This window comes from Megascapheus bottae, chromosome 17 (assembly GCF_031878675.1).
Source record: "Megascapheus bottae isolate mThoBot1 chromosome 17, mThoBot2.hap1, whole genome shotgun sequence".
In the NCBI taxonomy this organism is placed as follows: domain Eukaryota; kingdom Metazoa; phylum Chordata; class Mammalia; order Rodentia; family Geomyidae; genus Megascapheus; species Megascapheus bottae.
In genome coordinates this window covers 44,264,039-44,276,679 of record NC_143525.1, presented here as the reverse complement: position 1 = coordinate 44,276,679, position 12,641 = coordinate 44,264,039, and the positions used below count along the sequence as shown (strand labels likewise).

At 37.6% G+C, this 12,641-nt stretch overlaps 1 protein-coding gene across 16 annotated transcripts in view; it reads left to right on the top strand.

Annotated features, from left to right (window-relative positions):
- Bcas3 (BCAS3 microtubule associated cell migration factor) overlaps positions 1 to 12,641 on the top strand; it is a 481,230-nt gene that overhangs the window by 38,452 nt on the left and 430,137 nt on the right. The window lies entirely within an intron of this gene.

Here is a 12,641-nt window from a genome sequence, read left to right as displayed (position 1 = left end):
CAGTGGCCTTCTGGCTCTCGTAATCTTACAACTCGGATTTAATATGAAAACTTCCCAACGTTGTTTGTAAATTGTATATATGTTTTTATACTTACTTTAAAAAGTTCAAATCAATGTTTATGTCAGATCTGCTATTTGGAAGTCTAAATAACTCCTGGCTCTTCGTACAAGGAGCTTTGAAAGGTGTATTTTCTTATTAACATAACTTGTGTACACTCAGAAATGTTTCACATGTCTCCAAAACATAATTATGTCAATCATGTTTGCATAGTGCAAGGTGCTTTTACAAAGAGGATATTAAAATATTTTAATTCTATTATTTTTAACAGATCATCCTGAAGTGAAAAGCCTTCTAAGATTTAGTTATAACAATTAATTCTCTAAAATCAAAACTGGTAAAAATGATTTTTTACTAAAACTTAAGGGCAATGTGGTTGTGCAAATGTAATTTTAGGGATTAATTTAATAATTAAATCGGCTTAAAATGAAATGGAAATGGTAGCAGCAATATATCAACAATGTCCTACAGTCAGGATTTTCTCCCTTGCTTGCAATGCTCTGTATGACATGTACAGACTTAGATTCTGTACCTGTCTCTCTTACTCAGTTTTTCTCAGCCTATCTTTCCCACACCTACAGTTGGGATATTTTCTTTGCCTTCTAGGTGTTGCATTTGCATTTTAGTGAAATGCTTTGATAAAGAAGATTCGTGATATCTTTTCTTAAGATTTTTTTTTTAATAATCAGCCTTACTTTTGTGTTTGTTTCTTTGGTATCTAACTCACAGTTGCAAATTATTTCTCATTATTTTCTTCTAAAGTTATTTTGTTTACATAAATTATGTTCAGTTTTACTTTGACATGTGAGTTACACAGGGTGTCATTGTTACATGCTACACATGTTTATACTGTATTGCAGTCCATCTGTGCCACATTCCCTGTGCCCTTCCTTCTAAGAAATAGCTTTTTACTTGTGTTAGAAATGTTCAATGAAATGATCAACTTAAGAGATTCATATAAAGGTCATTTTAATTTACTTTCCTATGTATTAGATATTTCTTCCACTTTAATATTCATCTTTTAAGAATATTAAAAATTTGAGTATAATTATGCCTGTCTAAATGATCTGAGATTTCAAATATTGTAGGAAGCTTTTATTATATTTGGTTAACTCTTAAGATTTGTTTTTATTAAATGTAATACCTGTTGTAACCAATATAAAAATTTGTAGTAGAGGGCCAGGAGTTTGGCCTAGTGTTAGAGTGCTTGCTTAGCATGCATGAAGACCGAGGTTTGATTCCTTGGTACCACATACACAGAAAAAAAGGTGGAAGTGGTGCTGTGGCTCAAGTGGTAGAGCTCTAGTCTTGAGAACAGTCCAAGGACAGTGCTCAGGCCCTGAGTTCAAGCCCCAGAACTGGCAAAAAAATAATTGTAGTAGACAATAGTAATAATGCTCCATGGCTCTTTTATCCATTGTGCTTTTTTTCTTCATTTTAGTAGGAATCCTTTAGAAGCTTTCTAAAAAAATAATGTACCTAAGGTAGATCTTGTCTTTTCTGAGCATGTCATTATTTCTCCCCTAATCTTTGATAATTTGGCTGGGTAATAGCTATTTGTTTCTAATCAGGTTGCTTTATAATTTTTTTTTTTTTGTTGTTGGTTGTGGGACTTGAACTCTGTATATGAGCCCTGTCTCTGGGCTCTTCAACTCAAGGCTAGCCCTCTGCTACTTTGGACTGCAGCACCACTTCCTGTTTCATGGTGGTTAATTGGGAGATAAGAGACTCATGGATTTTCATGCCTGGGCTAGCTTTGAACTGTGATCTTCAGATATCAGCCTCCTGAGTAGCTAGGATTACAGGCATGAGCCACTGGTGCCCAGTTGCCTTATAATTTTGAAGACATTGGTTTAGTCCTATGTTGAAAAGTCTCTGCAGCATTTTGATCTCTTTTGACATGTCTCTTGTTATTCTTTGTAGTTGCCTGTAGAATATTTATTTAGTTACTCAGGTTTGGGAACTTAGCAATGTTGTCTTTTTTATTTCTATTTTTTATTGTAAAGGTGATGTACAGAAGGGTTACAATTACATATGTTAGATAATGAGTACATTTCTTTTATAACAATGTTGCTTCTTCCCTCCTTTTCTTCCAGTTTTTCCCTCCTGACCCATCACCCCCACAGGTTGTATAATTCCTTTTCAACATAGTTCTTCAATATTGGATTTGTTTGCCCTTTACCTCACCATTTCTCTGCTGCCCCTTACCCTCCCCAAACAGATATTTTTAAATACAAGACAAAAGGTACAGAAATAAAAAAACAATGACAAAGGAGAAAAACCAAACAAAAAAACCAAAACCAAAAGCAATATAATAAGAAAACCTCTTGTTTCCATTTCTTGGACTTCATTTCAATAAACATCATTTTATATGATCATGTATACATGACTATTGAGCCTTTGTGATACTCTCTAAGAATATCCTCCTGTGGTGGGTTAGTTCTTGGGGGTTTAATGTTTTGAGCTCTAACTATATTTTAGATATGAGATCCTTGGTCTGATGTTTAGCTTGTAAAAAAAAAATCTTCTCCCATTCTGTGGGCTTTCTATTTATCTTGTTAGAAACTCTTTAGTTTTCTGCTTGTGTATAGCCAGTTCCTTAAGCTCGATTTGTTGAAGAGGCTGTCTTCCTTGCATTCTGTGTTTTTTGCTCCCTTATCAAACATTAGGTGGCTATAGATCTGTGGGTTCATTTCTGGGTCTTCTATTCCATTATACTTGTACGCTTATTCTTGTGACAGTACCAAGCTGTTTTTTTTTTTTTTTTTTTTTTTTGCCTGTGCTAGGCTTGAGCTCAGGGCCTGAGCACTATCCTTGGACTTTCTCAAGGCTAGAAGCTCTACCACTTGAGCCTCAGCACCATTTCCCGCTTTTTTCCATGTATATGGTACCGAGGAATTGAACCCGGGTCTTCATGCATGCTAGGCAAGCACTCTACCACTAGACCAAACTCCTGGCCCCCAAACTGTTTTTTTTCCCCAGTCCTGGGGCTTGAACTTAGGGCGTGGGCTCTGTCTTTGGGCTTTCTCAAGGCTAGAGCTTTACCACTTGATCCACAGCACCACTTCTGGCTTTTTCTATGTATGTGGTACTGAACCTGCATGCTAGGTAAGCACTCTATCACTAGGCCAAATTTCTGGCTCCTTGTAATAGAGTTTTAAGTTTGGTGTTGATATTCCTCCAGTACTGTTCTTCCTGCTAAGGATTGTTTTTGCTATTCCGTGTACTTCATTATTCCATATTCATTTTTTGATTAATTTCTCATATCATTGAAGAATGTTGTTGCATTTTGATGGGTATTGTCTTGAATTTGTATATAGCTTTGGGCAATATTGCCATTTTTATGATGTTAAGCCTTCCAATCTAGAAGCATGGATTTTTCCACTTCGTAAAATCTGCTTTAATTTCTTTTTTCAGATTTTTTAAAAAAAGTTTTCATAGTAGAGGACTTTCACATCTTTCATTAAGCTACAGCTGTAGATTTGAGTCTCAATCTCATTGTTGACATACAGAAAAGCTACTGATTTTTTTGTGGGTTAATTGTATTATTAGCTCAGAAACTTGGGGAAGTCATCTCTGGGGTTCTTTAAATAAAGGATCATGTCATCTGCAAAGAGGGATAGTTCTACTTCTTTCCCTATTTGGATCACCTTTATATTTTTCTCTTGCCTTATTTGCAATATTGTCTAGATTTATACCTTGCCCTGTGCCCATTTTCAGTATGGAAATAAAAATGCTACAGTTTGGGAAAATGTGTTCAACTGATGTTCATGTTTTTTTTTTCTGTGTTGTCCTTGTTTTTTTTTTTATCATTTCTGTTGAGTTTTATGTATCTTGTACTGGTTTATTAACAACAACAGCAAGCTGGGTGCTGGTAGCTCACACCATAATCCTAGCTATTCAGGATCTTTTTTTTTTTTTCTTCTTCTAATATTGGGGCTAAAACTCAGGGCCTGGGTACTATGCCTAAACATTTTTGTTGAAGACTTATACTCTACCATTTGAGCTACAAATCTATTTCCAACTTTTGGTAGTTAATTGGAGATAAGAATCTTGGGAACTTTTCTTCTCAGTCTGATTTTCAACTGAGATTCTCGGTTCTCTGCTTCCAGAGTAAGCAGGGTGATAGGGATGAGCTACCATCACCCAAGTAGTGCAATGCATCTGCATAATTGCCACCCTTTTCATTATTCTTCCCCATTGTTCCTGTCCTATTCTAAATTTTTATTCTTACTATGAGTCCTGTTTTCTTGCTTTGTATTCTTTGAAAGTTTTCTGTGAATGCTGTTTTTCATTTTATATTGCTTTGTGCGGTTTGAATTCCTTTAAGTATTTTATTTATTTATTGCCAGTTCTGGTGACTGAACTCAGGGTCTGAACACTGTCCTTGGGTTTTCCTCAAGGATAGTGCTCTTCTGCTTGAGCCACAGCACCACTTCCAGCTTTTTTCTATGTATGTGGTACCGAAGAATTGAACCCGGGTCTTTGGGCATGCTAGGCAAGCACTCTACACTAGACCAAACTCCCAGGCCCTTAAATATTTTATTTTATTTTTTTATTTTATGTATTTTTTGTCGGTCATGGGACTTGAACTCTGGGCCTGGGCGTTGTCCCTGAGGTCTTCAGCTCAAGGCTACCACTCTACACCTTGAGGCACAGAGCCACTTCCGCTTTTCTGGTGATTAATTGGAGACAAGAGTTTCACGGACTTTAGTGTCCAGTGTGGGCTGCCTTTGGACTGTGATCCTCAGATCTCAGCCTCCTGAGTAGCTAGGACTACAGGCGTGAGCCATTTCACCCAGCTTTCATTTTATTGTTTTTACTGTTGTCCTTTTTTACACCTTTAAATTGCTTGGCAGTACTTTCTTTCAGCACTTCCTTGGTTCTTTTTTAGGTATAAGTTGAATAGTTGGTAGTCTATAGCAAGTATCTTCAGATATTTTCTTAAAAGTCCAGATAATTAAATTTGGTAGGGTTTTGAGTCACATAGTTGCTGTCACAATTGTTTGACTATGTCTGCCACTGTAAGTAAAAACAGTTATTGGCAGGTTGGATACCAGTGGCTCATGCTTGTAATCCTAGCTGCTCATAAGGCTGAGGTCATAGGATTGTGGTTTGAAGCCTGCCTGGGCAGGAGTGGAGCTCCAGAAGTGGAGCTGTGGCTCAAGTGGTAGAGCATTAGCCTTGAACACAAAAGCTCATAGACAGTTCCTAGGCCTTGAGTTTAAGACCCAGGACTGGCAAAAAGCAACAAAACAAAACAGAATAATAATAGCATAACCCCCCAAAACAGTTATTAACAATACTTCAGTGAATGGACAGCAAGGTATGGCATTCATAGAGCTTACAAAGTATTCTCCCTTGACTTAAGGATCTTTGTCTTGAATGCCTGTTGTTTCAGATGTCTGTCAGCTGCATGTTTATTAATTTTATCTGTTTGACAAGTTGTTTTGGAAGAAGGGAACCCATATGGCTGGGTTCAGAAGTTCAGTATTTGGTTTACTTTCATGTTTTAGAAAAATTTCCTTTTGTTTGCTTAGAAAAGCACTTGACATATAGTATAAAGCCAAAATTGCATAAATTAATAGTGTAAATACAATTGGAATTAGACTTTGTTTTGTAGTACAGTTTTATGTCTTTAGACTTTTGGGAAGGCGTTAAGTTTTGTGGCAATATTCTTGCATTAATTGTGGCTCTTTATCTTTGCTGCTAGGTGTTAGCAAAAGAAAATGATAGAAATACCAAGGGATCCCTTCATTTCTTTTGATCTAATGAATAGGTAATGGAATCTTAAATGTTCTCTCCTCTCTTAACAATCATCAGGGGACCTCTATTATTCTTGTGTTTCAAAGAATGGCATCTCCCCATCCCCCATGCTTTTAGTCTCAAAAACAAGAGCTGTAGGCCTTCATTTTTATAATTAATGCTAGCTTCTTGCCACTGACTGTTTAATCTAATTTCCATTGAATTTTTTCCTGTTTCGTTACTTTACTTCGCAGTTTGTGCAAATATGCTTATTTTGTGAGTTTATTGGAGTTTCCAATCTAATTTCAGTCCAAGTTACTTTACCTAACATTGCAGTTAATAGCAACAAGATATATTATCTTCTAAAACCTAACTTTAAAAGGGGAAACAAACTCTGTGTATGTGTGTGTGTGATATAAAAGTTAGGATGTATGATGAGTCTATATCAATAAATGGAAATTATTTCAAGTATGTATTGTTATGGATAGTAGGTTTATAAGTGTTTACTTTTTTGGGGGGAGTCATGGGGCTTGAACTTGGCATGGCGCTCTTTAGCTCAAGGCTACCACCCTGCCCTTGAACCAAGCCCCACTTCCCATTTTTCTAGAGGTTAATTGGAGATAAGAGTCTTCAGTCCTTTTGTATCTGGGCTGGCTTTGAACATTGATCCTCAGATCTCAGCCTTCTGAGTAGCTAGGATTATATATATGAGCCACCATGCCTGGCACAGTGAAACTTTTTGTATTCAGTGCTGAAGGTATAGAAGGGGAAGATACGAGCCTTTATAGGATTCAAGATTAATATGTGACTTATAGAGGCTGAGGAGTACAGCTCAAGCAAAGATGACTCGCTTAGCAAGCATAAGGACATGAGTTTAAACTTAAATACTGCCGGGGGGGGGGGGGGAGAGAGAGAGAGGAGAGAGAGAGAAGGGGGGAGGGAGAGGATCATAAGTTAGAAATGAAGTTTAAAGTTTAAGAGGATAACTCTCTGTCTTGGTTTCTTTGTACTTTGTGTATTTTTATTTATTATTCTTATTTTTTAATTGTATTTTATTGTTGGGATAACGTGTAGAGGAGTTAGTTACATTTGTCAGATAGTGGGTGCATTACTTCTTGAACCTTCATACCTCTTCTCATATTTTTGTCCCCATTTCCCTCCTAATTTTATTTAATGTTCAAAATATTTGTTAACTTTTTTTTTAGTGCTAGTGTTTGAATCCAAGGTTTCTAGCTTATAACCCCAACCATGCTATTATTTTAAGTTCAATACCATTTATTAACTTTTGTTTTATTTAGGTCAGTGATGGGTCTTGAACTCAGGACCTGGATTCTCTCCCTGAGTTCTTTTGTTCAAGGCTAGCAGTATACCACTTTGAGCCACAGCTTTACTTCTAGTTTTTGAGTGGTTAATTGCAGATAAGAGTCTCACAAGGACTTTTCAAACTGGCTGGCTTTGAACTATGATCCTTAGATTTCAGTCTCCTGAGGAGCTAGGATTACAGTCATGAGCCCCTCGAGCCTGACTTGTTCTATATATTGTTTACTTAATTTCACAATGTTAAGGATCTAGTCTCAAGCCACACTGAGACTCAAGAATTTATGGTGTTTTAATGGAATAGAACTGAGGACCCAGATATTAAACCACAGACCTATGGCCACCTAATCTTTGACAAGGGAGCCAAAAAAATAGAATGGAAGAAAGACAGCCTCTTCAACAAGTGGTGCTGGCAGAACTGGTTAAGCACCTGCAGAAAACTAAAGTTGGATCCTTCTTTGTCACCTTGCACTAGAATTAACTCCAAATGGATCAAAGATCTGGAGGTAAAAGCTGACACAATGAAAACTTTACAGGAAGGAATAGGAGATACACTAGGCCTCCTTGGCACAGGTCGAAACTTTCTTAATAAGGACCAAGAATCAAAACAAATCAGAGAAAGGCTGGATAAATGGGACTGCATTAAACTGCAGAGCTTTTGTATGGCAAAGGACATAGCTAGTAAATTAATTAGGAAGCCTACAGAGTGGGAGAAGATCTTCACCAACCAAACAACGGACAAAGGCCTCATATCTAAAATATATCAACAACTCAAAAAATTGAATCACTCCAAAACTAATCTCCAAAGTAACAACCATTCCATTAAAAAATGGGCCAAAGACTTAAAGAGAATCTTCTCTGAAGAAGAAACAAAAATGGCCTATAGACACATGAAGAAATGCTCAACATCTCTGGTGATAAAAGAAATGCAAATCAAAACAACTCTAAGATTCCACCTCACTCCAGTTAGAATGGCCAGGATCAGGAAAACGAATAATAACAGATGCTGGAGGGGATGTGGCCAGGAGAGATCACTACTACACTGTTGGGAGTGCAAACTCGTTCAACCACTATGGAAAGCAGTGTGGCAGTGCCTCAAAAGGCTAAACATAGAACTCCCCTATGACCCAGCAATTCCACTACTTGGCATTTACCGAACCATCCAGAAACAAGGGCATACTAAATCCACTAGCACAACAATGTTCATTGCAGCGCTATTCACCATAGCAAAGATATGGAACCAACCTAGATGTCCCTCAGTTGATGAGTGGATCAACAAGTTGTGGTATTTGTACACAATGGAATTCTATGCTGCTGTCAGAAAGAATGACATTGCCCCATTTGTTAGGAAATGGAAAGACTTAGAAAAAATCATATTAAGTGAAGTAAGCCAGACTCAAAGGAACATAGGCTCAATGGTTTCCCTCATTTGTCATAATCAGTAGAAACCTTGGGCTCTACTAGCAGAGATCTGCAATAGAGCAAAATCTTGATACATAAGGCCATATAGTATGAAGCTAATTGAAAGGACCTCCAGGATATCGAAACAAAAGCCATATAACGAATGATTGTTGTCCTTAATGTACTATGTTGTCTCTCATCTCCTTTGCTGTCCCTCATATTGTTATAGTATCTCACTTTGTTATCTGATATATTGAATTTATTTGTATTTGGTTATTTGAAATTTGATAGGGAAGGGGGGAAAACCAAGACGGGTGGGGGGTTGGGGGGGCAGGGAAATGGGTACCAAGACATGTGAAAGGGTATCAATGTATGTGAATTAATGCACCTTCTATCTGGAAAATATCATGTAACCCTTTTACTAATTACAATAAAAAAATGCAAAAAAACAACAAAACAACAAAAAAAAGAATTTATGGTGTTTTATCAACTCTAGTTCTGTCCCCCTCCCTCACATCAGTAGAAAAAAAACCAGCCAGACACGCAGTGGTGGCTCACACCTATACTTCTAGCTACTCAGGAGGCTGAATCAGTCAGCCCACTCAGGAAAGTCCATGCAACTCTTTTTTCCACCAATAGTGGAATTGTGGCTAAAAGTGGTAAAGAGCTACCCTGAGCAAAATTGCTCAGGGGCAGGGCACCTTCAAGCCTTAAGCAGAAGAGCTCAGGGACAATGTCCATGTTCTGAATTCTATCTCCATGAGTGACCACAAAACAAACAAAAAACCAAAACCAACCAACCAACCAACGAAAAAAAAAAAAAACCAACCCAACACTCCTCTCCCCCACACATACAAAACCATGGCCACCATGGCCTACTAATTTCCTTAGGTTCTATACACTTGTTTACCTGAATCACCATGAGGCGCCGGACTCATGTGTCATTTCTCATCCTCACACGCTTTGTCATATGTCATTCACTTTTCCAAAGTCTCTCTCAGTTCAATCCACTGTTTATGTTTTGTTTGACTATTCCTCCCTGGAAAGTCTCCATCATCTGCAAAATCCCTTGTATCTTCAATCTTCTGTCAAATGTTTTTTATTTCTCCTTTTTTTTGTGATTTTTTTTTTTCCAGTTGTGGGGCTTGAACTCAGGGCATGACCACTGTCTTTGGACTTTTTTGTCAAGGCAAGAGCTCTACCACTTGAGCCACAGCACCACTTCTGGCATTTTTCTATGTATGTGGTATCGAGGAATTGAGCCTGGGTCTTCGTGCATGCTAGGCAAACACTCTACCACTAGGCCAAACTCCTGGCCTGTTGTTTCTCCTTCTTGAAGTCTTTGAATTTTTTAAAAAAGAAATGTTTATCACATGCTTTTTTCCAGTATTTTGTGATGAGTTTAGGTCAGGTTGTTCAGAGTAGTAAGATTTATGACATTTTCTCTTTTTGTGGTTTGTTGGTATTCTCTGCAGCCTGTGTATCTATTTTCTCCCTCTCTCTCCCTCCCTCTCTCTCTCCCCCCCCTCCCTCTAGCTCTCTCTAGCCTTCCTCCCTCCCTCCCTCCTTCTCTTTCCTCCCTTCTCCTTCCTTTCCCTCTCCCTCTTCCCTCCCCCTCCCTCCCTTCTCCCTCTCTCCCTCCCTCCTTCCTTCCTTCCTTCCTTCCTTTTCTTCCTTTTTTTTGTCATGGGATTTGAACTCCAGGCCTGGGTGCTGTCCCTGAGTTCTTCAATTCAAGGCTACTGCCTTACCACTGGATCCACAGCGCCACTTCTGGTTTTCTGATGGTTAATTAGACATGAGTCTCACGGACTCAATGCCCAGGCTAGCTTTGAACCGTGATCCTTAGATCACAGCCTTCTGAGTAGCTAGAATTACAGGCATGAGCCACTGGTGTCCAGCCTGTGTGCATCTATTTTCTTTCTTTCTTTTTTTTTTTTTTTGCCAGTCCTGGGCCTTGAACTCAGGGCCTGAGCACTGTCCTTGGGCTTTCTCAAGGCTAGAGCTCTACCACTGGAGCCACAACACCACTTCCAGCTTTATTCTATGTATGTGGTCCTGAGGAAATGAACCCAGGTCTTTGTGCATGCTAGGTGAGCATTCTGACACTAAAACTCCTGGCCCCAGAAAATAGAATTTTTGTGTGGCTTTTTCTTTGGTCAGTTGTGAGGCTTGAACTTTGGGCTTCAGCACTGTCCCTGAGCTCTTCAGCTCAAGGCTAGTACCCTACCACTTTAAGCCAAGTGCCATCACCATGAAAATAGAATTTTATAGCGTGTAAAAACTTGAGAATTAAAAATATTGGATACAAAATGTATTGATATCAAAATCAAACTTTCTGGGTAAAATTTAGAAACACAATTTTGACCATACTTTGAAGGAATTCATAAGCAAGAGTAGAGAAACTGACCAAATCAAATCTATTTTAAAGAATATTAACAAAATGATGCAGTGGGAGAATCCAAAATGGTTTAACTGAGTAGTTTAAATTTAGTTGTTTGGAGGAACCTTGTGGAACGAATTTTCTCAGTAAAAATTTACTAATAAGAATTTGCTTTTGTGTAAAGTGTTCATATCCAAGATGCTATTCTCAACTTAAAGGAATAGAAGGAGAAAATTTCATAATCAGTTGGATTTGTATTTCTTCTGGATCTGTTCTTGAACCCAGGTGGAAGCTGTTTCTATTTGACATCTTAAAATCATTGAGGCAGATTTATGGAACTCTCTGGTTTAAGTGACTTTACAATGGTGTGTATGGTGAGGGATCTTATTTATCATTTTCTGACATGCAAACTGCTTTGAATTTTGTTGAGTGGTAGCAGAGTTGGTGCTTGGTGGGCAAGCCCATTTTCATTACTTTAATTGTGTGATTTATTAGGATTTTAAGCTTTTTATAAATGTTTTAGTGTTATAGGACAGAATTAAAAGGATTTAGAATAAAAGGAGTTTAACAAAAGGACTTTGCAACAGGATTGCAATAGTTTTTATATTTGATGGATTTGGCTAGCCGCTTTTCATTTCAATCATCATGGTACATTCTGTTAAATGCTGTGGAACAGGTGTGTATAACGTCATTCTCTCTATTGTACATGCAAATAAACACACAATTTTATATATAAAAAGTTAATCCACTGCAATTTGGGGGATTACATTATAGGAGGGTGATGACTCCATTAGGCATCAGGAAAAGTATGTGCTACTATTTATACTGCATGAAAAAGCAAGTTAATAGCTATATTGTTTATGAGATACACAGTTTTTATAATAATGCTTTAAGAATTATATTTAGGCAGACCATCCACAATAAAATTATTTAAAAGAGGTTAAGTTTGTTATGCTGTTTTCCTAACTTGAAATTGCAATATTTTGTATTGTAAGCTAGCATGCCAGAAATAAATTTGTAGGGTTTGGTAATATTTCTTTGTTATAAACTCAGTCTTCTGGTTTTCATTTTCAAAATTTGCTTTTTTTTTTTTTTAAACCAGTCCTGGGCCTTGAACTCAGGTCCTGAGCACTATCCTTGGTCTTTCTCAAGGCTAGAGCTCTACCTCTTGAGCTACAGCACCACTTCTGGCTTTTTTCTACGTATGTGGTACCAAGGAATCAAACGCAGGTCTTCGTGCATGGTAGGCAAGCACTCTACTACTAGGTCAAACTCTTGGCCCCCAAATTTGCTTTTCTGAATACCCAGTTTAAGACTTTAGGAAGTTTCTATTATTGACCTACAAGTAAAATCTGCAGGACTGGCCAGTGAAAAATAATGGAGTTCTTCATTCAGTTCAGGTATGAGAAGAGCCAAACAATCAGACCATTCTTCCCAATATTAATTGCATTTTAAAAACTTGATGTTTCATTCATCAAAATATCAGATTGATGTGTTCTATACAGGTACAAACCATAGAGTCCTTGTAAAGTCCATGAAGTAGAAGGAAATGGTATTGTTAAAGGTGAAGGTAAAATATGTAGGAATAAAGAATGGACTTGTATAGATGTTCAGTTATAATTAATTTGGAACATAAATGTCATCAACTCCAAGCGAGTTAATTTTTAACGTGTACTTGAATCAAAAGTCATATTGTTAATTGTGAAATCGGATTTATAGCTGGGGTAGCAACATGCA